The sequence below is a fragment of the Lethenteron reissneri genome, chromosome 61 (genome assembly GCF_015708825.2).
Source record: "Lethenteron reissneri isolate LAM-NWPU_2019-01 chromosome 61, ASM1570882v1, whole genome shotgun sequence".
Classification (NCBI taxonomy): Eukaryota; Metazoa; Chordata; class Hyperoartia; order Petromyzontiformes; family Petromyzontidae; genus Lethenteron; species Lethenteron reissneri.
In genome coordinates, this window is record NC_083839.1 from 6,437,402 (window position 1) to 6,464,595 (window position 27,194).

At 51.9% G+C, this 27,194-nt stretch overlaps 1 long non-coding RNA gene across 2 annotated transcripts in view; it reads left to right on the forward strand.

The window, feature by feature from the left end:
• Positions 1-14,689, forward strand: part of LOC133358412 (uncharacterized) — a 30,054-nt gene extending 15,365 nt beyond the window's left edge. Inside the window, exons 1-3 of one of the 2 annotated variants that reach the window (XR_009757055.1) lie at positions 11,131-11,330; positions 13,274-13,349; positions 14,456-14,689. This is a non-coding gene — a long non-coding RNA (uncharacterized LOC133358412). Of the gene's footprint in view, positions 1-11,130; positions 11,331-13,273; positions 13,350-14,455 lie in introns of those variants that run through there. The other variant, XR_009757056.1, reaches the window with a different exon arrangement.
• Positions 14,690-27,194: the final 12,505 nt, after the last annotated feature.

Here is a 27,194-nt window from a genome sequence, read left to right on the forward strand (position 1 = left end):
TACCCTGGCTAAAGGGGTCCCAATGCGTTACCCTGGCTAAAGGGGTCCCAATGCGTTACCCTGGCTAAAGGGGTTCCAATGCGTTACCCTGGCTAAAGGGGTCCCAATGCGTTACCCTGGCTAAAGGGGTCCCAATGCGTTACCCTGGCTAAAGGGGTTCCAATGCGTTACCCTGGCTAAAGGGGTCCCAATGCGTTACCCTGGCTAAAGGGGTCCCAATGCGTTACCCTGGCTAAAGGGGTAGGAACAGCGCATGTGCAGGTGGTGTGGATAACACCGCGCGAGGCTGCCTTTATCTCCCCCAATGCTGCTGGTTATACATCGCACCAGATACTCAATAATTATCCGTGTAAAATCTTGATTTGAAGCTTTCGTGACTGCAGGAATCTATACTCTTTGGTTTTTTCGATAAAGTCACGTCGGTAGAAAAAAATAGATCACGACGTTTCGATCGCAACAACAAGCGACCGTCTTCCACCTGAAGATCTATTTTTAGCTTTCTACCTACGTGACTTTAACGAAAGAAGCACAGAGTAATACTACAGGTCACTTGTGACGCGCACAATTAAGGCCGAGTTGACCTCGGAGAGGCCCCGGGACCAGTTCGTATATTCGTCGCCGATGTTCATGGTGAGCAGGAAGCGAACTCAGGTGGCCTCAACACGCCGCTGACACACACAGTGACACGCAGTGACACACAGTGACACGCAAAGACAAAGATCCCCCGTATAGCCTTCACGGACTTTTTGGGGAAAGCGGTGTTAGCGAAGAGCGTCTATGAAGGCCGGCAACGGTACACGAGGTGGGTGGGTTGGCAGCATCACGCCCGGCCGCCTTTGTCTCTCTAATGGCGGGCTCAGTGTCACCCCCCCCCCCCCCCCCCGTGTACCTGGGCGCCCGTGGCCGCATATTTGTGTCTAATGGCGAGAGCGGCACAAGGGGGGCCATTGTGAGCGGAGGCTCCCACTGGGGGAGGGGGCGCGGGGGGTGAGGAGGGGGGTGTGAGGGGTGGTTGGGGGGGTTGGGGGGGGTTGGGGGGGGGGTGAGGGGTGGGGGTGAAGCTGCGTTTCTCGTGCAAGCTGCGCTCTGGATGTCGCTGCGCGTGCAGTTGTAGTCGTGGGGAGCGGTGGCGCACTGGTTAGCGCACTGCGCTACGAACCCGGCGACCTCAAGTTTTATTTACGCTCACGAACATTTTAACCGCTCCTGGGCCTCCACCTAGCACTGGGGAGACACAGGCGGTCAGGTTAACAGTCTGCGTAGGCTATACAGGAGACCGTGGTCTTTGTCGGTGCCACTCTTGTGAATATTTGTTCCAGTTTTAATCACTTATAACATAAACACCGCCACCATCATAATCTTAAACATCACCACCACCACCACAAATATCATCAAAGTCAACAATACATAGTCACCATCTCACACAAAGACAAAGATCCCCCGTATAGGCTTAACATACTTTTGGGTAAGTGCTGTTCACGAGGCTGTAACGGGACACAAGTGGCGATATTTACACACCGCACCAGGTATTAATTTGAGGCTGAGTCGACCTAGGGGAGGTCTAGGACCGGTTGAATATATCGTCACCAGTATTGGCCGTGTGCGAGAATCGAACTCGGGTGGCCGGGTTCATAGCGCTGCGCGCTAACCACTGCACCACCGCTCCCCCCCCCCCAACTCACTATCATAGCCTGAGCAGACCGCCATCGTCACAAACATCACTTCTACACAATATAATCACATAAGTGACCCACACAACTCCTACCGTCATCACCTCCACAATATCATTGTCATCGTCAACCACCACGATCACCATTACCACCACAGTAATCATGATCATCATCGAAGTTGACACATTGCGTTATTCTCATAAGCGAGTAAATATATTACTGCTGACAAAACGAATCGACCAAACCCTCCTCCGGCAGGAATTGGCCAAGAAGTCTTGAGACTCGACGGGGGACTGCATTATATAACCAAAAGTGCCATTTCCATCATCGTTTAAGGGGTGTTTATCATTGGCAAGCGTGTTTAATTCAACAAGCGAGGCTATGCCTCTGAAGCAGAAGGCTCAAGAGGCGGTGGATGGATTCACGAGACGTCTTGAGTGGAATGTTCTTAAGCAGAGTGGGGGGGAGGGGGGAGTGGTGGCGCTGTGGTTAGCGCACTGCACTATACTATTATACATCCGGCGACCGTGAGTGGATACGTGCCACGAAGGAGGAGCCATTGCCCGCAAGGTGACACGTGTGTATATCTATAGAGTAGTGTAGTTTCCTATACGTAATATATGTAATAGCCGCGGTGTTATTGAGCTGAACTAATGCGTTGAGTTTTGCTGTTGAAGAGTCGATATGGAAGGCAGCGCTTGCCAAATAGGGTGTTGTGTAGACCACGTGCCACTCACTGGGACCCGCTCGCTTACTCCCACCTATCACCTATCTATGAGACAAAGCCAAACACAAAGACCCCTCCGTGTAGCCTCCACAGGCATTTGGGGCAAGTGCGGGTTAGCGAGCACTTGTGAAGGCCGGCACACGAGAAAGTTGGTGGTCAGCACCACACGGGGTCACCTTTTTCTCCACAGTGCTGATGTTTACGCACCGCACAAGGTACTTATTTAAAGGCTGAGTCGACCTAGGGGAGGCTTTTGAAATGTTCAAATATTCGCCACTGTTGTTGGTCGTGAGCGAGAATCGAACTCGGGCTGCCGGGTTCGTAGCGCATACATTCAGACAATGATCGACTTCTTCAAAGCAAGCGACATTACACGAAATGTTGCCCATTTGTTTCCTTTCAAGGCCAGCGTGCTATTGACGAATGTGTCGAGTTTGTGGTTGTTTACTTGGATAGGGCGTCAGCGTGGCAGCGCAGTGTTGGCGTTTGTGTCTCACAGCAAGGAGCTCCTGGGTTCGAATCGCGACTCGGGCGCCTTCCGCGCGGGGTTTGTTCTCCCCGTGTTTGTGTGTGTTGGTTTCCCCTGGTTTCCCTCCGGTGTCCTGCTCCCAGATCTACAAACACAACCACACTATGGAACTGGTATTGGTAACTGGTATTGAAAACTGTTATTGGCCAAATAATTCTGAAAAATTCCCCAGCAAATCTCTTCATTGGGATTTACGCACAGAAAAGTAGCAGCAACGTCAACCCCCTCCCCTGTCTGGGAAATCTGGGCAGGACCCTCCTGAAAATGAGCCCTGAGACTCAGTGAGGCTTTCCTTGGTAAACGAGCGAAATCATAATAGTGTCCCTGATGAACAACAAGGAGCAAGCCGCGGCCTTACACGAGGCCTCCAAACTTCCTTCTTACCCCCCCCCCCTCTTTGTCGAAAACCTCAACGCATTTCTCAAGAAGAACCACGTCGCTGCCTTCCATAGGACAGACAAATAAATAAATAACAGCCATCTGTGGTCCTGCCCATGTTTTATATCCCCCCACAGCCCCTCCCCTTGACCCCCCTCTCCACCCCCCGCGCCCCCTCCCCCAGTGGGAGCCTCTGCTCACAATGCCCCCCCTTGTGCCGCTCTCGCCATTAGACGCAAATATGCGGCCACGGGCGCCCAGGTACAAGGTGGGGGGGGGGGACACTGAGCCCACCATTAGGGAGACAAAGGCGGCCGGGCGTGATGCTGACCACCCACCTATCCACCTCGTGTGCTACTTTCCGGCAGCCCTTGCCCCACAGTACGCGGCATCATCTTTGTGTTGTGCGGTGCAAGTGGTTAGCGCGCTGCGTGAGCAACACAGACACCGCTCACAACCAATGAACAGTTGTGGATATTTTAACCTGTCCTAGGCCTCCGCTAGGTCGACTTAGCGTCAAATGAGTACCTGGTGTGTAAACACCGTCACTAGGGAGACGAAGGCGGCCGGGCGTGGTGCTGTCCAATCACCCCCTCGTGCGCTGTGCCGGCCTTCATAGGTTACTTTGTAGTTAATGTGTTGTCATCATCAAGTATATCGTCATTATCACGACTACTATGACCACCAACAAGGCCGTCATACAAATATAATCCCAGTTTTAAACGCTCATTAAATGATTGAAAACATCTGAATATATAGCGGACCGCAGAGCTTGGGCAATTGTTGGTAGCGCCGGCGCACCACCGCCTGGCTGCTGCTGCCTTCCCGCTTTGTGTGCGAACAACAACGGCACGTGATCGTCGTCATCATCCCGACCATCGCCAACAGCCGTCACCACCATCACTGTCACCGCCGTCACCGTCACCGCCATCACCGTCACCACCACCACCGTCACCACCATCACCGTCACCACCACCACCGTCACCACCGTCACCGTCACCACCACCACCACCGTCACCACTCCCTGGAACGCGTTCCCTCCTTTGGCTGCCATTCCCTTACCAGTCCAGTTCCTTCAAGCAACACAAACACACATGTACACACACAAATACACACAACACGTACACACAACACGTACACACACAAGTACACAACATGTAGCACACAAGTACACAACATGTAAACACACAAGACAAATATTCCCCTTGTAGCCTTAATGGACTTTTAGGGCAAGTGCGGTTAGCGAACACCTACGAAGGCCGGAACGGTTCACGATGGGGTGGGTGGCCAGCACCACGCCTGGCCGCTTTTGTCTCCTGACTGGCGGTGTGTTACACATCGTACCAAGTACTCATTTGAGGCTGACTCGACCTAGGGCAGGCCCAGGGCCGGTTAAGGTAGAAAGAACCAAGGTAATCGTCACTGGTGTTGGTGGCCACGAACGGGGCTCGAACTTGGTTCGCCGAGTTGGCAGCATAGCACGCAACCCGCTCCACCACCGCTCTTATAGACAAGACAACGATGCCCCGAGTAACATTGGCAGACTGTTGGGGCAAGTGATGTTAACGAGTAGCACCGATAAAGGCCGCCTCGGCACACATGGGGGTAGGTGGCCAGCAACATGCCTGGTCGCCTTTGCTATAGACACACACACCTACACACATATACATACACACATATACATACACACACCTACACACATATATACATACACACGTAAACACACACACACCTACACATATATACATACACATACACGCGTAAACACACACACCTACACACATATACATACACACGTAAACACACACACACCAACACACACACACCTACACACATATACATACACACGTAAACACACACACACACCTACACACATATACATACACACATATACATACACACACCTACACACATATATATACACATACACACATACACACACACACCAACACACATATATACATACACACGTCAAAACACACACCTACAACACATATACATACACACGTAAACACACACACACCAACACACATATATACATACACATACACACATACACACGTAAACACACACACACCAACACACATATATACATACACATACACACGTAAACACACACACACCTACACACACACACCTATAAACATATACATGCACACGTAAACACACACACACCTACACACATATATACATACACACGTAAACACACACACACGTACACACATATACATACGCATACACACGTAAACACACATACACCTACACACATATACACACGCATACACACGTAAACACACACACACCTACACACACACACCTATAAACATATACATGCACACGTAAACACACACACACCTACACACATATATACATACACACGTAAACACACACACACGTACACACATATACATACGCATACACACGTAAACACACATACACCTACACACATATACACACGCATACACACGTAAACACACACACACACCTACACACATACAGAACAACAACCGCCATTCGCCACTAAGTGGCGGTGACGTCACCACGACGCTTGTGCCAGGCCATGTGCACCTTGAGGACACATACACACACACCTACACACATACATACGTAAACACACATGCGTACACACACAGTGGGGAGTGGATGCGTCTCTGGGGCAGTGATTGGGACAAACCATGCATCACCATGTATCCTGAAGATAACGCAAGGAAGCTGACAAGAGTTCTCCTTTTCTCTGCCCTTAGTTTAATGAAATAATTATTATCATCGTCGGTATTCCTACAGAGGCGCTCATCTGCTCGGCCCGTTCTCTACACCGCAGCTCTGTGATGCCCCCCCCCCTCCCCGCAATGACGGTAGTAGAGAGCGGCCCATGCAGACCGCACCGCGGATTGCGTCCAATCACTGGGTCAAGGCGCGGCCCTGCAATTGCCTGCTCACGCCACTGCTTGGCGGAAGCCGGCTCCATTTAGAGGGAGCTCTAGGTGGAGAACCACTGCTAAAGACGCTCTCCATAGACTGCCCCTAGAGACTCGATCCGATGAGGTATGAAGCAGTTTTTCACTGATGTCCTTCGGGGTGGGTCAGAAAATGACAACAAACAATACAAAACAACTATTTGAGTTCAATGTATAGGAAAGGTAATCAAATGACAAAAAATAAACATGTAAAATAGATGTTCTGGGTCTCCTCAGCAGTGCGTGGCATGTTAAACACAATCCAGATGATGTTCGTTACAGCACTCCGTTAAACCATGGAGGCACGCCCCGTTCAAACAAAAAACGCAATACGACGTACACACGTACCCACGTGTACCCACGTGTACCCACATGTACCCACGTGTACCCCACGTGTACCCACGTGTACCCCACGTGTACCCACGTGTACCCACGTGTACACACGTGTACCCACGTGTACCCACGTGTACCCACACTTTACCCCACGTGTACCCACGTGTACCCACACTTTACCCACGTGTACCCACGTGTACCCACGTGTACACACGTGTACCCACACTTTACCCCACGTGTACCCACGTGTACCCACGTGTACCCACACTTTACCCACGTGTACCCACGTGTACCCACGTGTACCCACGTGTACCCACGTGTACACACGTGTACCCACGTGTACCCACGTGTACCCACACTTTACCCCACGTGTACCCACACTTTACCCACGTGTACCCACGTGTACCCACACTTTACCCACGTGTACCCACGTGTACCCACGTGTACCCACGTGTACCCACACTTTACCCACGTGTACCCACGTGTACCCACACTTTACCCACGTGTACCCACGTGTACCCACGTGTACCCACGTGTACCCACGTGTACCCACACTTTACCCCACGACCCTGGCGATGGACTAACTCCGGTGAACCCATTTACAATGTCGGGCGGACAGAGGCGGCGGGGGTTTAAGGGACCTTGCACAGCTGTTTCAACTGCCGCGCCGGGAGGTAGAATCGAACCGGTAACCTCTGCACTTGCGAGTGGAGTGCGCTCACCATGACGCACCGGCAGCGTTGAATTACTGCAGTAACCAGAGTCAAGTCGCAGTGGTCTGTCTACCTGACTCAGAGAGAGAGAGAGCGGTGTAAATTCCACGTTCCCAGGGCAGGGTGGGGTGTGGGGACTGAGATGCGGAGCGGTGAATCTACAACTCTCAAATATTTGTATTTTGCCAACTAAATCCCACTGAGCTGCATCGCTCTTTCTCAGATGCGACCTGGCCACGAAGTGGCTTATCACGTGGAAATACTCGCAACGCACACAGACTCCAAATATATCTAGCAGCAGGCGTTAGGGTCGGGATCGATCCGATGACCTCCTGTGACCTCCTGTGTCCTCCTGTGACCTCCTGTGTCCTCTTGTGTACCAGGCGAGGTAGTGAACATCTAGGCACCGCGGCGTCTCTCTTACAACCAAGCGGACTATTGAGGACAATCGCTTTTCATTGTTAAAAAAAATGAAGAGTTGAAGCGATCATGCACGAGTTGAGTCCGTAACTGGGGAGGCCATGGTAACGTTCTCAAAGATGATCGGTCCGATATGACTGTAGCCATCAACTCGCTATACACTTGAGAAGCCGGTTGAATCACGAGCGATTGAAATCCGGATTCCAACCCAGGATCTCAGCGATGCTGGTTCGGTGGCTGTAATCACGAACCCACCGTCCAACAAAATGAAAAGAACCTTGCTATGGTAAAGTGGTAATCTCGATTTAAAGCTTTCGTGACTGCAGGGATTCATCTTCTTGGTTCTTTCGGTAAAGTCACGTAGAAGGGAAGTAATAAAATAATAAAAATAAAACATAATAAAATAATTCTCACGACGTTTCGGCTACAACGCAAGCAGCCGTCTTCAGGTGAAGAATGAGACACTGCCAAGCTAGGAGCTTATATATAAGCTGGGTTGGAGGTGGAAGAGCGCCTTAACAAAAAGAATGTGCAAAAAAAGTGGTAATCGTTTTAGCGACCATAGTGGAATGGTGGGTTGGGTTAACACCCCTAACTGGGATTTAAACTCACAAGCTTCCGGATGAAAGTCGAGCATTCCATACATCAGCAGCAGCATCAGCGTTATCAGCAACTATCAAGCCATTATTGAACTTGCTGAATTAACACCTCCCCTAGCCATCTCGCATGATCTCGCCATGTAATGATCAATTTCGCTGCTCGACACCGGCTGATTTCATCGCTTCATCTCTGCGGTGGCCAAACTCTCTCTGGCATGTTTCCCGACTTTGGCTGCCACTCCAGCGTTCGTCTCGGTCACATGGCCTCCCCGTCCTTCTCACGACGTCTCGGTCACATGGCCTCCCCGTCCCTTCTCACGACGTTTCGGTCACATGGCCTCCCCGTCCTTCTCACGACGTCTCGGTCACATGGCCTCCCCGTCCTTCTCACGACGTCTCGGTCACATGGCCTCCCCGTCCCTTCTCACGACGTTTCGGTCACAGGGCCTCCTCGTCCCTTCTCACGACGTCTCGGTCACAGGGCCTCCTCGTCCCTTCTCACGACGGGGCATACCCCAAGCTCACTCACTCACGCTTCTTGCCACGTGAAGATGATGTGGCTGTCTCAACCTGTGTGTGCTCACCCATACGTGTGCCCCTCTCTCTGTCGGTGTAATTCTCCAAATCCACGTTCATCAGTAGCACGCCTGTGACCTTTAAACGAAATCTATATAGTATAGAGTTGGCGGCGTTTCGGGAAATTGCCCTTTTTCTCCCTCTAGCCTAATTTTCACGAGGATCCTGATGTCTTCTTGGAAAATTTGTCTAATTCCTTTATTAAAAAAAATAGTTTTAGTTTGGAAAGCAATACATTTATTTTGATCTTGGGGTGAAAGTACGGAGGTGGAAGGACGCGGCGTTGGGCGGTTTTCACTCAACCTCGGTATGCAGGTGCCACACCTCAACAACCTAGTTGCTGTACTGCCTCACGCACGGCACCACCTGCTCGTGGTGTGGCCGGACTTTGTAGGACGGGGGAGCCCCAAAGGAGAACTCGAACCCTGGGCTGTGGTTTTCTGGAGTGTCTGACCCTTCAACGTCGCTCTGTTGCAAGCGACACAGAGAGGAACCTGGGGCATGGAAGTGCTTTGTGCGTGTGTAGCGGTGTGTCCGTGTGTATGTGTCAGTGCGTGTGTACGTGTGGGGGAGCGGCGGTTAGCGTGCTGCGCTATGCACCCCGGCGACCCAAGTTCGATTCCCGTTCGGTCAACAACCGGTGACGATTTTCTGAACCAGTGCTGGGCGTCCCCTGGGTCGTCTCAACCTCAAATGAGTACCTGTTGTGTGTAAAAACATCGCCACTGGGGAGACAAAGGCGGCCGGGCGTAATGTTAGCCCACCCCCGCGTGTGCCTTTCCAGCCTGCATAGGTGCTCGCTAACAGCACTTGCCTCAAAAGTTTGTTAAGACTACACGGGGAATATTTGTCTTCGTATGTGTACAGCATCTATATACATGTAGCGTACGTGTGCTTGTCTTTGCAGGTGTGTATGTGGGTGTATTTGTTAACGCTGTGTGGAAGCTACCTGGTCTGTCGCTCCGCACGAAGCTTCAGGTCTTCTCGGCCACAGCCATTCCCTCCCTTCTCTACGCTTGCGAAACGTGGATCCCCCTAATGGAGCATCTTCGTCGGTTGGAAACATTTAGGCTGGCCTGCCTACGATCCATCCTGGGTTTAACCAGGCTAGATTGTGTGAGGAGCTCACAAATCCTAGAAAGATCTGGGCAAAGTCCCATCGGTGAGCTCCTCCGGCAGGCAAGGCTGCATTGGCTGGGTCATGTAGCCCGCATGCCCAGCCACCGCATGCCTAAACAGCTTTTGTTCGGCCGGATCGAGGGGGCTAAACGGGCGTGGCACGGGCTAGAGAAGAGATGGAGTGATGTGGTACAGGAGGACGTGGAGCTGAGTGGACTTGCCGATGACTGGTACCAGCGGTGTCAAGATCGGCCTCTGTGGAGGAGGCTCGTGAAGGACGCTACTGGGCAGTTGGAGGCAGTCGCCCTCGTTGTTGTGAGCGACGCTCACAACAACGAGCAGAGCGCCGGGTGTCTAAAGCACAGCAAGTTGGTACAGTAGGGGGCACAGGTGGTGCATCAGCCAGTCATCTCGGTCATCTCGGTCAGTCGACCCGTGGCACCTGGGTCTGCCCCGTGACCTCCTGCCAGCGGGCTTTCGACACTTCACGTGGCCTCAAGGTGCACTTGGCCTGGCACAAGCATCGTGGTGACGTCACCGCCACTTAGTGGCGAATGGCGGTTGTTGTTGTGTGTATGTGTGTGTATGTGTGTGTGTGTATGTGTGTATGTGTGTGTATGTGTGTGTGTATGTGTGTGTATGTGTGTGTGTATGTGTGTGTATGTGTGTGTGTATGTGTGTGTATGTGTGTATGTGTGTATGTGTGTGTATGTGTGTGTGTATGTGTGTATGTATGTGTGTATGTATGTGTGTATGTATGTATGTGTGTATGTATGTGTGTATGTATGTGTGTATGTGTGTGTGTGTATGTGTGTGTGTATGTGTGTGTATGTGTGTGTGTGTGTATGTATGTGTGTATGTGTGTGTGTGTATGTATGTATGTATGTGTGTATGTATGTGTGTATATGTGTATATGTGTGTATGTGTGTATGTGTGTGTATGTGTGTGTGCCATCAATGAGTGCGATCTGTAAGCGTCAGCACTGCGGGAGACGAAGGCGACCGGGGCGTGACGTTGGCCACGCCACCTCCATCTCGAGCCGTGCGACATCCACAGCACTTGCCCCATCACAGCCTCTCAACACTCTTTACGGGGCGACTTCTCTCCTTGTGGTTTCCGTGCGCACGTGCGTGTGAGCGTGCGGAGATTGCGTGGCCGTGTGTCCATTACGTACCGCGAGTTCTGTTGGCGCATCAATAGGTGCTCGCTAACAGCACTTGCCCCGGCAGTCACTGCAAGACTTTGACTGCGTGGGGCTCAACGTCACCTCGGACTCGTACAGCCGCTTACAAGGCACAGAAGTGAGAATGTGAGTACCGTACCGCATTGCCTAATGACACACACACACACACACCTATTTACGTGACAGCACATGAGCTAACAGTCGCTAGACACGTATATGTTACCTATATTAGTTAACAAAAATTGTTACATTTCGATTTAAAGCTTTCGTGACTGCAGGGATTCGTCTTCTTGGTTCTTTCGGTAAAGTCACGTAGAAGGGAAATAATAAAATAATAAAAATAAAACACAATAAAATAATTCTCACGACGTTTCGGCCACAACGCAAGCAGCCGTCCTCAAGTGAAAACCAGGTCCGTCGAGGCGACAGCGTCTGAATGAAACAGCACACGAGCTTGGAGCATATATATAAGCTGGGCGCCTTGTGCATCTCTGAGTCTCTATGTATCTCTATAGGTCTCTGTGTATCTCTATGAGTCTCCATGTATCTCTATGAGTCTCTATGTATCTCTATGAGTCTCTATGTATCTCTATGAGTCTCTATGTATCTATATGAGTCTCTATGTATCTCTATGAGTCTCTATATATCTCTATGAGTCTCTATGTATCTCTTTGGGTTTAATAAATGGGTCCATCGTTTTGGTTGCATGGCACCACTGTGGCTGCATCTTCCATGTTCAATCAATGAAGGAGTTTAGGTGCATCATCGGCCTGGTGGTGATGTTCTGATGATGTGGTTGACGGTTCCACCACCAGTGTCTTTGAGGTGGAATGTCAAAAGCGAGGAGGAGGCGTGGCTACTATGATTGCGTCGTGAGGGTGGAATGGTGGAATCGAATCATTGATGGATTGAATAACGTATTTGAGTCCGCTGCATGTACGTATGTTAAACTTCTTTCGCACCGCACTTATCCAACCATGCTCATCGAAGGTGCGGGGGAAGGACAACTAAATACACACAATAAGCAGTTCGATAGAAATTAGTCTTCAATCGAGATGATTTAAAAGTTCACAGCTCCGGTGGCTTACGAATATCGGAAGGAAGAGCGTTCCAGACGGCCGCAGAAGCGCGTCTGAAAGCGCAGCGCGATGCGGTAACCGTCTTCGTTCGATGACTTGCCACATTTCGATTTAAAGCTTTCGTGACTGCAGGGATTCATCTTCTTGGTTCTTTCGGTAAAGTCACGTAGAAGGGAAGTAATAAAATAATAAAAATAAAACATAATAAAATAAAATAATTCTCACGACGTTTCGGCCACAACGCAAGCAGCCGTCCTCAGGTGAAACGTCGTGAGAATTATTTTATTTTATTATGTTTTATTTTTATTATTTTATTACTTCCCTTCTACGTGACTTTACCGAAAGAACCAAGAAGACTTGCCACAATCCGCTGTGAGGATGCCCGGAGTTCGCGTGGTGATAGTTTCAGCTCCTGGACGAGGTCAGCAAAGGTATTGGGGTTCATTTGTGGCAAGCACGTTGTGTGTAACGAGTGTAACCTTATAAACCCAGCAGAGTTTGCACAACGGGTTACAACCCTGCTGACGAGACCGGTCGAGAGATTTGCTGCTTAAAAGCATTCATCCGCAACAGGCCGGTTGCTCGTTCGATCCTCGTGAAATGTTTACGCGTTGTGTACGCTGTTGTTGACCGATATAAATATACCCACCCTCCCCACCCCCGCCATAGGAATGTGGAATGTATATCACTGGCTCAGTGCCACGAGCATTTCTCTCTGAAGCAGCGCTAGCGGGGAAAGCGCCGCGCCTCCTAGCGTGTGGAATAAACAGGGACACTTTGGTAAGGGACCTCAGAAGTGCTTCTGCGTTATCCACTTCCACGGGCCATTTCTGTGACGTGGCAATAATACACTGGTCCGCGAGAGTTCCGGATGGATTCTTCGTCTCGTGACACGAAGGTCGAAGGGCGCAGTTGGAATAAAATAATGGGAAGGTAAAAAAAAAGGTAAAATGAAGTTTAAAAATAAATATCTAATCTGGTGTCTCACAGATTTCTGCATGGAGCGGCAGACGCAGAGGACACGGGCTCGCGTTTATGATGATGTCATGGGTTGGCCAATGCTAAGGTGAGATCCGTGAAGATGAGACAGAAACATTCATCCAGCAGTGGATCGAACATGGATGACGACGGCCGTGATGTCATCTGCTCTTGATGATGGATGATGATGTTGCCGCTGCTGCTGTCACTGCCACTTCTTATGCTGATGGTGGTGTGTCATTGCTATGGGGCGGGTGTATAATAACACGGGTGCTGTTATTGATGAGGACGGAGATTCAGCCAATACTGACAATGCTGATGCTCAGGATGATGATGACGATGAAGCAGATGGTGCTGCTGTTGTTGATGATGCTACTACAACTGCTGATGATGGTACTGCCGCTGATGCTACTACTACTACTGCTGCGGCTGATGCTACTCTGACTGCTGCTCTATGTTGAACTTCTACACTATGGGGACCTCATTTGCCAGTAAAAATATGATAATTGGTTCTTTACCCTTCTATCTGGCAACAAAACTGACACCTTTTTACAAGGAGTCATGTTTGCATAGACCGCAATACCTGCAGTCATAAATACAAACAAAAGACATAACTCTGATAATGTGCACTGTCAGAGTTATGTCTTTTGTTTGTATTTATGACTGCAGGTATTGCGGTCTATGCAAACATGACTCCTTGTAAAAAGGTGTCAGTTTTGTTGCCAGATAGAAGGGTAAAGAACCAATTATCATATGTTGAACTTCTTTCGTAGCGTACATAGCCAACCGTGGTCATCGGAGGTGCGGGGAAGGACAACAGACGAAGCACAAAAAGCAGTTTCAATCTCGACGATTTAAAAGTGCATAGCTCCAGTGGCTTCCTCGTGTCAGCAGAGCGTTCCAGACGGCCGCAGAGCGCATCATGTGGTAAACGTCTTCGTTTGATGGTTAGCCAAAATCCGCTGCTGCGAGTGTGACCGGAGCTTGCATGATGGTTACGCTCCTTGACGAGATCGGCAAGGTATTGTGGTTCTTGTATGGCAAGCACTTTGTGTGTAACCTTATGATGATGATGATGCTATTACTGCTGCTGCTACTGCTGCTCCTACTGCTGCTGCTCCTCCTGCTGATGATACTACCACTGCTGCTGTTGGCGATGATGGTGTGTGTGGGGGGGGGGGGTGTGCCTCGCAGGCGATGGAGCTGCTGACGGATGTGCTGTGGAGGCAAGACGAGGACTTGGGCGCGAACCGAGACCTGTTTCACGGGGGCCCCAAACCCCGCGCCACCCTTCCGCTTCGCAAGCGCCCTCCTCCCATCGTGGGGGGGGCCGCAGCGCTGCGGGCTGTCACCGGCGGTCCGTGCCCCGGTGGGCCCTGCCCCTTCGACTGCCTCGGGCCGTGCCCCTGCGCCTGCCACTGCCCTGGGCCCCGCAGTGAGAAGAGAGAGGGGGAGGAGGGGGAAGAGGGAGGGGAGCAGGGAGCCGTGGACGGGGAGACGGGGGAGGCGCTGCCCCCAGACGAGCTGAGCGTGGGCACGGGCAGCCTGCCCCCCAAGGTGAGAGGGCATCGTCATTAACAACATCATCAGCAGCAGCAGCAACATCATCATCAGCATCAGCAACAGCAGCAGCTTGAAGTAGGAGTGTCTGCACGCGCACGCAATGCTCAGAGTTGAGACAATCGTTATCAGCAAAAGCAGCATCATCATCAATATGAGCAACATCATTGTCACATCAGCAGCAACAACAGCATCAGTAGTAGAATCGTCATTATTATCATTAAGATTACAATAATCAAGGCCGTGGTCGCGTGGACATTTCTCTAGGTCCTCTGGTTTTTCCCTCCACATTTAAAATCAACGAGTTTTTGGCTGCTATACATTTCCATGTGACAAGCCACTTCATTGAGCTATCATTTGTGGCTAAGTCACTTCTGATAAAGAGATATTTCACTCAGTGGGCCTTACATGGTAAAATAGCAAGTATAACCCGTAAAAACAAAGTTTTTCACTATAAATCCTGTATATGCGTGGCGGCTAGAGTCCTCTCGTCCTCTGGCTTGAGATGGCTGCCACCTATGGGTCAGATGATTGTCTGCCAGTATTAAGCAATTGGTAATTAAATATTTAATTTGTTTTCCCTAAACAGTGTAAAATTTTGGAAAAAAATTTTCACGAACATTAATTGTCTCGCACAACGAGTCTGTGTGCAAAATGTCAGCTCGATTGGATCACGGGAAGTGGGTTAAAAAACGACCGAAAGATTTGCACGGTCGTAAGCAAGCACGCAAGCACGCAAGCAAGCAAGCGAACTTAATATAAAGGATTAAAAATGTTTTCGCTTTAATTTAACACGTATGAATAGAGGTTTAAGCATCTCAGTTTGCTGGCGTCCACAGTGATTGTGATGACAATTGGTAATGAACTGCAGGCAACGATTACAGAACATCACAGAGAAGGCTGCAACGCGGGGCTCAGGATGAATTTGAGAACATTAACACAACATAAAATATTGTACAAAAAGTTTCGCTGAACACATGAAAATAATTGTTGGGAAATAGATCTAAACATAACCATGTACATATGTTGAACTTCTTCCGCACAGTACTTAACCAACTGTGCTAATCGGACGTGTGGGGAAAGGACAATAAACTAAACGCAAAAAATAGTTTCTAAAGAAAAGGGCTTTCAGTCTAGTTTAAAACGTGCATAGCTCCAGTGCCTCCCTAATATCGGAAAGAAGAGTGTTCCAGATGGCCGCAGAAGCACATTCAAAAGTGCGCGACGCGATGACAGTCTTGACAGTCTTGATGACTAGCAGCCAAAAGCCGCTAGTCATCGAGTTTGACCAGAGTTCAAATTCCTCGCTCTGTCTCCACGGCAGGTGTCCTTCCCGAAAACTCTTCTTTCTACTCCAACTGGCATTCCCATCACTGGTTTCGTGAATCGGAATATCGTCCCTTTTGGCCATGATGTCATCCTCCGGCCCAATCGATGGAGGGATGCTGACAAGGTCGATGAGTCAGATGCCTTCTATAACCTCCTCTCCCAGGTGCAAGCTAAAGTGGCCCCTCGGGATAGTCATCCTGTTAGGTGACTTTAATGCCCGAGTGGGTCATGACGCTGACACCTGGGTTGGAGTGATTGGAAGGCATGGGCCAGATCAGCTCAATAATAACGGAAGGAGGTTGCTAGACTTCGTGCAGCCCATGGGCTTGTAATTACGATATTTTGTGCCACCAAACACTCCACCCTCTCAGCTCCCCATTAGTGATGGAGCAGTTGTGGAGAGAATTTAGAGTTTTTCATACCTGGGCAGTGTGCTTATGACCAGCTCTGGTTTGACATTAGAGGTCTCACTCCGAATCAGTCGGGCGGCATTTTCTTTTCATCGGCTGTACAATGGTGTGTGGAAGCTACCTGGTCTGTCGCTCCGCACGAAGCTTCGGGTCTTCTCAGCCACAGCCATGCCCTCCCTTCTCTACGCTTGCGAAACGTGACCCCTCTAATGGGACATCGGTGCCAGTTAGAAACATTCAGGTTGGCATGCCTACGATCCACCCTGGGTTTAATCAGGCTGGATTGTGTGAGGAGCTCACAAATCCTTGAAAGATCTAGACACATTCCCATCAGTGACCTCCTCTGGCAGGCAAGGCTGCGTTGGCTGGGTCATGTAGCCTGCATTTCCAGCCACTGCCTGCCCAAGGAGCTTCTGTTTGGCCGCATAGAGGGGGCTAAACGGGCACGACATGGGCTGGAAAAGAGATGGACTGATGCGGTACGGGAGGATGTGGAGCTGAGTGGTTCTTGCCAACGACTGGTACCAGCGTTGTCAAGATCGGCCTCTATGGAGGAGCCTCGTGAAGGACGCTACTGGGCAGTTGGAGGCAGTCGCCCTCCAGCAACAACGGAGGGCGGAGGAGCGACGCTCACAACAATGAGCGGAGGTGGCGGGTGGCTAAAATCCAGCAAGTTAGCACAGTAGAGGGTACAGCTGGTGCATCTACCAGTCATCTCAGTCAGCCAACCCATGGTACCAGGGTCTGTCCCGATACCTGTCAGCGAGCCTTCGACACTTCACGTGGTTTCAAAGTGCATCTGGCCTTGCACAGGCGCCGTAGCGATGCCACCATCACTTAGTGGTGAATGGCGGATATTGGTATTGGTGTGTCTTGATGGTGGGGAGTGGTAGTGTAGTTGTTAGCGCACTGCGCTCTACGAACCTGGCCACCCGCGTTCCAGACGTGTTCACGACCAATAACAGTGAAAGCAAATATCTTATCCAGTCATGGAGCCTCCCCCGTACGTCGACTCAACCTTACATCAGTTCCTAGACAACCCCCCCCCCCCCATCGTGTGCCGTGATGGCCTTCATAGATGCTCGCTCACAGCACTAGCCCCTTACAGTCCGTCCAGGCTATATGGGGGATATTGTTACCCTGTGTGGGGAGCGGTGGTGCAGTGGTTAGCGGTTATGAGAGGAGGTTCGTGACCATACTTCACCACGCCTGTCCATCGGGCGTAGTTCTGGCTACTCACGCACCTCCACATGCGCCGTACCGGCCTTCATATGCGCTACTCGTGAACAGCACTTGCCCCTGGCAGTCTTTAAAAGGTTATACGGAGGACTTTTATCTATGCTCAAGTGTCTATGGAGTCTTTAAATACAAAACTTTCACTTTCGACCACACAACCCCCGCCCCCCCCTCTGCCCCCACCCTCCCCCTCCACTCGCCACCACTTGATTGGCACTTTTATTGGTGTCCACATTCTCCCCGGGGTTTCGCTGACTCATGCTCGCTTGGCACGAGGGAGAAATGTTTCTCTACCTGGGCTCGGAGGTGGGGGTTCAACACAGGGTGGGGGCGGGGGCCACCACCACCACCACCACCCACCCACCCTCCGCTGTGATGAGGCTTTGAGAGGAGCGAGCGAGGCCTTGGGCAAAAGGGACCGATGGCGTGGTGGTCGAGACGAATCACGGAAAGCAGTTCGAGTGCAGGCGATGAAGTGAATGTTCATCGCGATGAGCACGGTTTGGCTACGTACGGTGCGACAGAAGTTCAACATACATGCGGTGGCAACGGTTTGGATGACGCTCATCCAGCAGTGGATTGACCGGGGCCGAAGGATGATGACAATTTGTCGTAGCCTGTATTATATTTGAGTGTATAAATAAATAACATTTTAATTCACGGGGATAATTCGGCTTCCACGGATTTCTCTTCTCCGTGGCTCTGAGAAGAGGTATTGCATTGCCGATCATTAATTATCTAGCGGAGCGCTGGCCAGTTGAGGGGTGGGTGGATGGTTGAGTGGTGAAGGGGAGAGGAGTGGGGGAGGAGACGTAGTGGCGGAGTGATCGTTACATTAATGAACATATTCAAATGACCAAATCATTATGCGAGGCACAAAACAAAGATCCCCGTAAGGATGTTAAACGGACTTTGCCGTTCGCGAGAACCCGCCTCGGAGGGGTGTACGGCGCAGATCCACTTTTGGCCGCCTTTGTCTCCCCAATGCTGATGTGTTATACACCCCACCAGGTACTGATTTGAGGCTGAGTCGACCTAGGGGAGACCCAGGACGAGGTTCACATAATCGTCACTGGTGGTGACCATGAGCGGGAATCTAACCCGAGTCGCCGGGTTCGTAGCGCAGCGCGCTGATCACACAAATGTCGTGACTAAGTCCTTGGAGGCAGTTCTTTAATCAACACCGAGCACACTTTGTACAAAACACATCCTACACGCTTACACACTCCTCCGTCTCTCGCTTATACGCCACTCTGCTGAGGTCGCCAGCCTGCACATAACGCTCGCCGTCTGACACTGACGGCGCTGAACGAAGACAGCCAACTCCCGTCCAACAGCGCAATGTCTCAAGTGACGGCGACAGCGACGAAGGCGGCGAGACGACAGCGACGACGATGACGACGGTGACGATGATGACGATGACGACGGTGACGATGGTGACGATGACGACGGTGACGATGACGACGGTGACGACGGTGACGATGGTGACGATGACGACGGTGACGACGGTGACGATGACGACGGTGACGATGACGACGGTGACGACGGTGACGATGACGACGACGGTGACGATGACGACGACGGTGACGATGATGACGGTGACGACGGTGACGATGATGACGATGACGACGGTGACGATGACGACGTTGACGATGACGACGGTGACGATGACGACGGTGACGATGACAACGACGACGGTGACGACGATGACGATGACGACGGTGACGATGATTACGATGACGACGGTGACGATGATGACGACGTTGACGATGATGACGATGACGACGGTGACGATGATGACGACGTTGACGACGGTGACGATGACGACGGTGACGATGATGACGACGTTGACGATGACAACGATGACGACGGTGACGATGATGACGATGACGACGGTGACGATGATGACGATGATGACGATGACGACGGTGACGATGATTATGATGACGACGGTGACGATGATGACGGTGACGATGATGACAATGACGACGGTGACGATGACGACGGTGACGACGATGACAATGACGATGGTGACGACGATGACGACGGTGACGATGACGACGGTGACGATGATGACGATGACGATGGTGACGATGACGACGGTGACGATGATGACGATGGTGACGATGATGACGATGACGACGGTGACGATGACGACGGTGACGACGATGACGATGACGACGGTGACGACGGTGGACGATGACGACGGTGACGACGGTGACGATGATGACGATGACGACGGTGACGATGATGACGATGACGACGGTGACGATGACGACGGTGACGATGACGACGGTGACGATGATGACGACGTTGACGACGGTGACGATGACGACGGTGACGATGATGACGACGTTGACGATGACGACGATGACGACGGTGACGATGATGACGACGTTGACGACGGTGACGATGACGACGGTGACGACGATGACGACGGTGACGATGATGACGATGACGACGGTGACGATGATGACGATGACGACGGTGACGATGATTACGATGACGACGGTGACGATGATGACGACGTTGACGATGATGACGATGACGACGGTGACGATGATGACGACGTTGACGATGGTGACGATGACGACGGTGACGATGATGACGACGTTGACGATGACGACGATGACGACGGTGACGATGACGATGACGACGGTGACGATGATTATGATCTCACTATGGGGACCTCATTTGCCAGTAAAAATATGATAATTGGTTCTTTACCCTTATGATGACGACGGTGACGATGATGACGGTGACGATGATGACGATGACGACGGTGACGATGACGACGGTGACGACGATGACGATGACGACGGTGACGACGATGACGATGACGACGGTGACGACGGTGACGATGATGACGATGACGGTGACGACGGTGACGATGACGACGGTGACGATGACGACGGTGACGATGATGACGATGACGATGGTGACGATGACGACGGTGACGATGATGACGATGGTGACGATGATGACGATGACGACGGTGACGACGGTGACGACGGTGACGACGATGACGATGACGACGGTGACGACGGTGACGATGATGACGATGACGATGGTGACGATGATGACGACGGTGACGATGACGACGGTGACGATGATGACGATGGTGACGATGATTACGATGACGACGGTGACGATGATGACGGTGACGATGATGACGATGACGACGGTGACGACGATGACGATGACGACGGTGACGACGGTGACGATGATGACGATGACGACGGTGACGATGATGACGACGGTGACGATGACGACGGTGACGATGATGACGATGGTGACGATGATTACGATGACTACGGTGACGATGACGACGGTGACGACGATGACGATGACGACGGTGACGACGGTGACGATGATGACGACGTTGACGATGATGACGATGACGACGGTGATGATGATGACGACGTTGACGACGGTGACGATGACGACGGTGACGATGATGACGACGTTGACGATGACGACGATGACGACGGTGACGATGATGACGGGTGACGACGGTGACGATGATGACGACGTTGACGATGATGACGATGACGACGGTGACGATGATGACGGTGACGACGGTGACGATGATGACGACGTTGACGATGATGACGATGACGACGGTGACGATGATGACGATGTTGACGACGGTGACGATGACGACGGTGACGATGATGACGACGTTGACAATGATGACGATGACGACGGTGACGATGATGACGATGTTGACGACGGTGACGATGACGACGGTGACGATGATGACGACGTTGACGATGACGACGATGACGACGGTGACGATGATGACGATGACGACGGTGACGATGATGACGATGACGACGGTGACGATGATTACGATGACGACGGTGACGATGACGACGGTGACGACGATGACGATGACGACGGTGACGATGATGACGATGACGACGGTGATGATGATGACGACGTTGACGACGGTGACGATGACGACGGTGACGATGATGACGACGTTGACGATGACGACGATGACGACGGTGACGATGATGACGGGTGACGACGGTGACGATGATGACGACGTTGACGATGATGACGATGACGACGGTGACGATGATGACGACGTTGACGACGGTGACGATGACGACGGTGACGATGATGACGACGTTGACGATGACGACGATGACGACGGTGACGATGATGACGATGACGACGGTGACGATGATGACGATGACGACGGTGACGATGATTACGATGACGACGATGACGATGACGACGGTGACGACGATGACGATAACGACGGTGACGACGGTGACGATGATGACGATGACGACGGTGACGATGATGACGATGGTGACGATGATGACGATGACGACGGTGACGATGACGACGGTGACGATGATGACGATGACGACGGTGACGATGATGACGACGGTGACGATGACGACGGTGACGATGATGACGATGACGATGGTGACGATGATGACGATGACGACGGTGACGATGATTACGATGACGACGATGACGATGACGACGGTGACGACGATGACGATAACGACGGTGACGACGGTGACGATGATGACGATGACGACGGTGACGACGATGACGATGGTGACGATGATGACGATGACGACGGTGACGATGACGACGGTGACGATGATGACGATGACGACGGTGACGATGATGACGACGGTGACGATGACGACGGTGACGATGATGACGATGACGATGGTGACGATGATGACGATGGTGACGATGATGACGATGACAACGGTGACGATGACGACGGTGACGATGATGACGATGACGATGGTGACGATGACGACGGTGACGATGATGACGATGACGACGGTGACGATGATGACGACGGTGACGATGACGACGGTGACGATGATGACGATGACGATGGTGACGATGATGACGATGGTGACGATGATGACGATGACAACGGTGACGATGACGACGGTGACGACGATGACGATGACGACGGTGACGATGATGACGACGGTGACGATGACGACGGTGACGATGATGACGATGACGATGGTGACGATGATGACGACGGTGACGATGATGACGATGACGACGGTGACGATGATGACGATGACGACGGTGACGATGACGACGGTGACGACGATGACGATGGTGACGACGATGACGATGACGACGGTGACGATGATGACGGTGACGATGATGACGATGACGACGGTGACGATGATGACGACAGTGACGACGATGACGACGATGACGACGGTGACGATGATGACGATGACGACAGTGACGACGATGACGACCGTGACGATGATGACGTTGACGACGGTGACGATGACGACGGTGACGATGATGACGACGTTGACGATGACGACGATGACGACGGTGACGATGATGACGGTGACGACGGTGACGATGATGACGACGTTGACGATGATGACGATGATGACGGTGACGATGATGACGACGTTGACGACGGTGACGATGACGACGGTGACGATGATGACGACGTTGACGATGACGACGATGACGACGGTGACGATGATGACGACGGTGACGATGACGACGGTGACGATGATGACGATGGTGACGATGATTACGATGACTACGGTGACGATGACGACGGTGACGACGATGACGATGACGACGGTGACGACGGTGACGATGATGACGACGTTGACGATGATGACGATGACGACGGTGATGATGATGACGACGTTGACGACGGTGACGATGACGACGGTGACGATGATGACGACGTTGACGATGACGACGATGACGACGGTGACGATGATGACGGTGACGACGGTGACGATGATGACGACGTTGACGATGATGACGATGACGACGGTGACGATGATGACGATGTTGACGACGGTGACGATGACGACGGTGACGATGATGACGACGTTGACAATGATGACGATGACGACGGTGACGATGATGACGATGTTGACGACGGTGACGATGACGACGGTGACGATGATGACGACGTTGACGATGACGACGATGACGACGGTGACGATGATGACGATGACGACGGTGACGATGATGACGATGACGACGGTGACGATGATTACGATGACGACGGTGACGATGACGACGGTGACGACGATGACGATGACGACGGTGACGATGATGACGATGACGACGGTGATGATGATGACGACGTTGACGACGGTGACGATGACGACGGTGACGATGATGACGACGTTGACGATGACGACGATGACGACGGTGACGATGATGACGGTGACGACGGTGACGATGATGACGACGTTGACGATGATGACGATGACGACGGTGACGATGATGACGACGTTGACGACGGTGACGATGACGACGGTGACGATGATGACGACGTTGACGATGACGACGATGACGACGGTGACGATGATGACGATGACGACGGTGACGATGATGACGATGACGACGGTGACGATGATTACGATGACGACGATGACGATGACGACGGTGACGACGATGACGATAACGACGGTGACGACGGTGACGATGATGACGATGACGACGGTGACGATGATGACGATGGTGACGATGATGACGATGACGACGGTGACGATGACGACGGTGACGATGATGACGATGACGACGGTGACGATGATGACGACGGTGACGATGACGACGGTGACGATGATGACGATGACGATGGTGACGATGATGACGATGACGACGGTGACGATGATTACGATGACGACGATGACGATGACGACGGTGACGACGATGACGATAACGACGGTGACGACGGTGACGATGATGACGATGACGACGGTGACGACGATGACGATGGTGACGATGATGACGATGACGACGGTGACGATGACGACGGTGACGATGATGACGATGACGACGGTGACGATGATGACGACGGTGACGATGACGACGGTGACGATGATGACGATGACGATGGTGACAACGATGACGATGGTGACGATGATGACGATGACAACGGTGACGATGACGACGTTGACGATGACAACGGTGACGATGACGACGTTGACGATGACGACGGTGACGATGATGACGATGACGACGGTGACGATGATGACGACGGTGACGATGACGACGGTGACGATGATGACGATGACGATGGTGACGATGATGACGATGGTGACGATGATGACGATGACAACGGTGACGATGACGACGTTGACGATGACAACGGTGACGATGACGACGGTGACGCCAACGACGACAATGACGACGTTGACGATGACAACGGTGACGATGATGACGATGACGATGGTGACGATGATGACGACGGTGACGATGATGACGATGACGACGGTGACGATGATGACGATGACGACGGTGACGATGACGACGGTGACGACGATGACGATGGTGACGACGATGACGATGACGACGGTGACGATGATGATGGTGACGATGATGACGATGACGACGGTGACGATGATGACGACAGTGACGACGATGACGACGATGACGACGGTGACGATGATGACGATGACGACAGTGACGACGATGACGACCGTGACGATGATGACGTTGACGACGGTGACGATGACGACGGTGACGATGATGACGACGTTGACGATGACGACGATGACGACGGTGACGATTGATGACGGTGACGACGGTGACGATGATGACGACGTTGACGATGATGACGATGATGACGGTGACGATGATGACGACGTTGACGACGGTGACGATGACGACGGTGACGATGATGACGACGTTGACGATGACGACGATGACGACGGTGACGATGATGACGATGACGACGGTGACGATGATGACGATGACGACGGTGACGATGATTACGATGACGACGGTGACGATGATGACGGTGACGACGATGACGATGACGACGGTGACGACGATGACGATGACGACGGTGACGACGGTGACGATGATGACGATGACGACGGTGACGATAATGACGATGACGATGGTGACGATGACGACGGTGACGATGACGACGGTGACGATGATGACGATGACGATGGTGACGATGACGACGGTGACGATGATGACGATGGTGACGATGATGACGATGACGACGGTGACGATGACGACGGTGACGACGATGACGATGACGACGGTGACGACGGTGACGATGATGACGATGACGACGGTGACGATGATGACGACGATGACGATGACGATGGTGACGATGACGACGGTGACGATGATGACGATGACGACGGTGACGATGATGACGATGGTGACGATGATGACGATGACGACGGTGACGATGACGACGGTGACGATGATGACGATGACGACGGTGACGATGATGACGACGGTGACGATGACGACGGTGACGATGATGACGATGATGACGGTGACGATGATGACGACGTTGACGATGACGACGATGACGACGGTGACGATGATGACGATGACGATGGTGACGATGATGACGACGGTGACGATGATGACGATGACGACGGTGACGATGATGACGATGACGACGGTGACGATGACGACGGTGACGACGATGACGATGGTGACGATGATGACAATGACGACGGTGATGATGATGACGGTGACGATGATGACGATGACGACGGTGACGATGATGACGACAGTGACGACGATGACGACGATGACGACGGTGACGATGATGACGATGACGACAGTGACGACGATGACGACCATGACGATGATGACGATGACGCTGGTGACGATGATGACGGTGACGACGATGACGACGGTGACGACGATGACGGTGACGACGGTGACGATGATGACGATGACGACGGTGACGATGATGACGATGACGACGGTGACGACGGTGACGATGATGACGGTGACGACGGTGACGATGATGACGGTGACGACGGTGACGACGGTGACGATGATGACGATGACGACGGTGACGATGATGACGATGACGACGGTGACGATGATGACGACGGTGACGACGATGACGATGACGACGGTGACGATGACGACGGTGACGATGATGACGATGACGACGATGATGACGATGACGACGGTGACGATGACGACGGTGACGATGATGACGATGACGACGGTGACGACGGTGACGATGATGATGATGATGACGATGACGACGGTGACGATGACGACGGTGACGATCTTCAGCAGCAACGACGGCGAGAATCCCACTCCAGCCGACAGCCCCGAGGTCCCCTCCCGGGACCCCTCTTCTACTGGAGGGCGTGGCCTGACTCCGCCCTGGCTACGCCCCCTTCTGGAACCTTCCAGCGGATTCCCGGATGTGCCCCTTCTGTGACCTTGCCCCTAGATTCGGGCTGAACGATTTGGGGAAAATATCAAATTGCGATTCTTCTGACAGATATTGCGATTTGATTTGATTTGCGATCACATTTTTTAAGGTCAAGCTTCAGTTCAATATTTTGATGGAACCACATGATACCATCAAAATTTGACCTGCTCTATATATTCTAATGCAAGGATAAGAA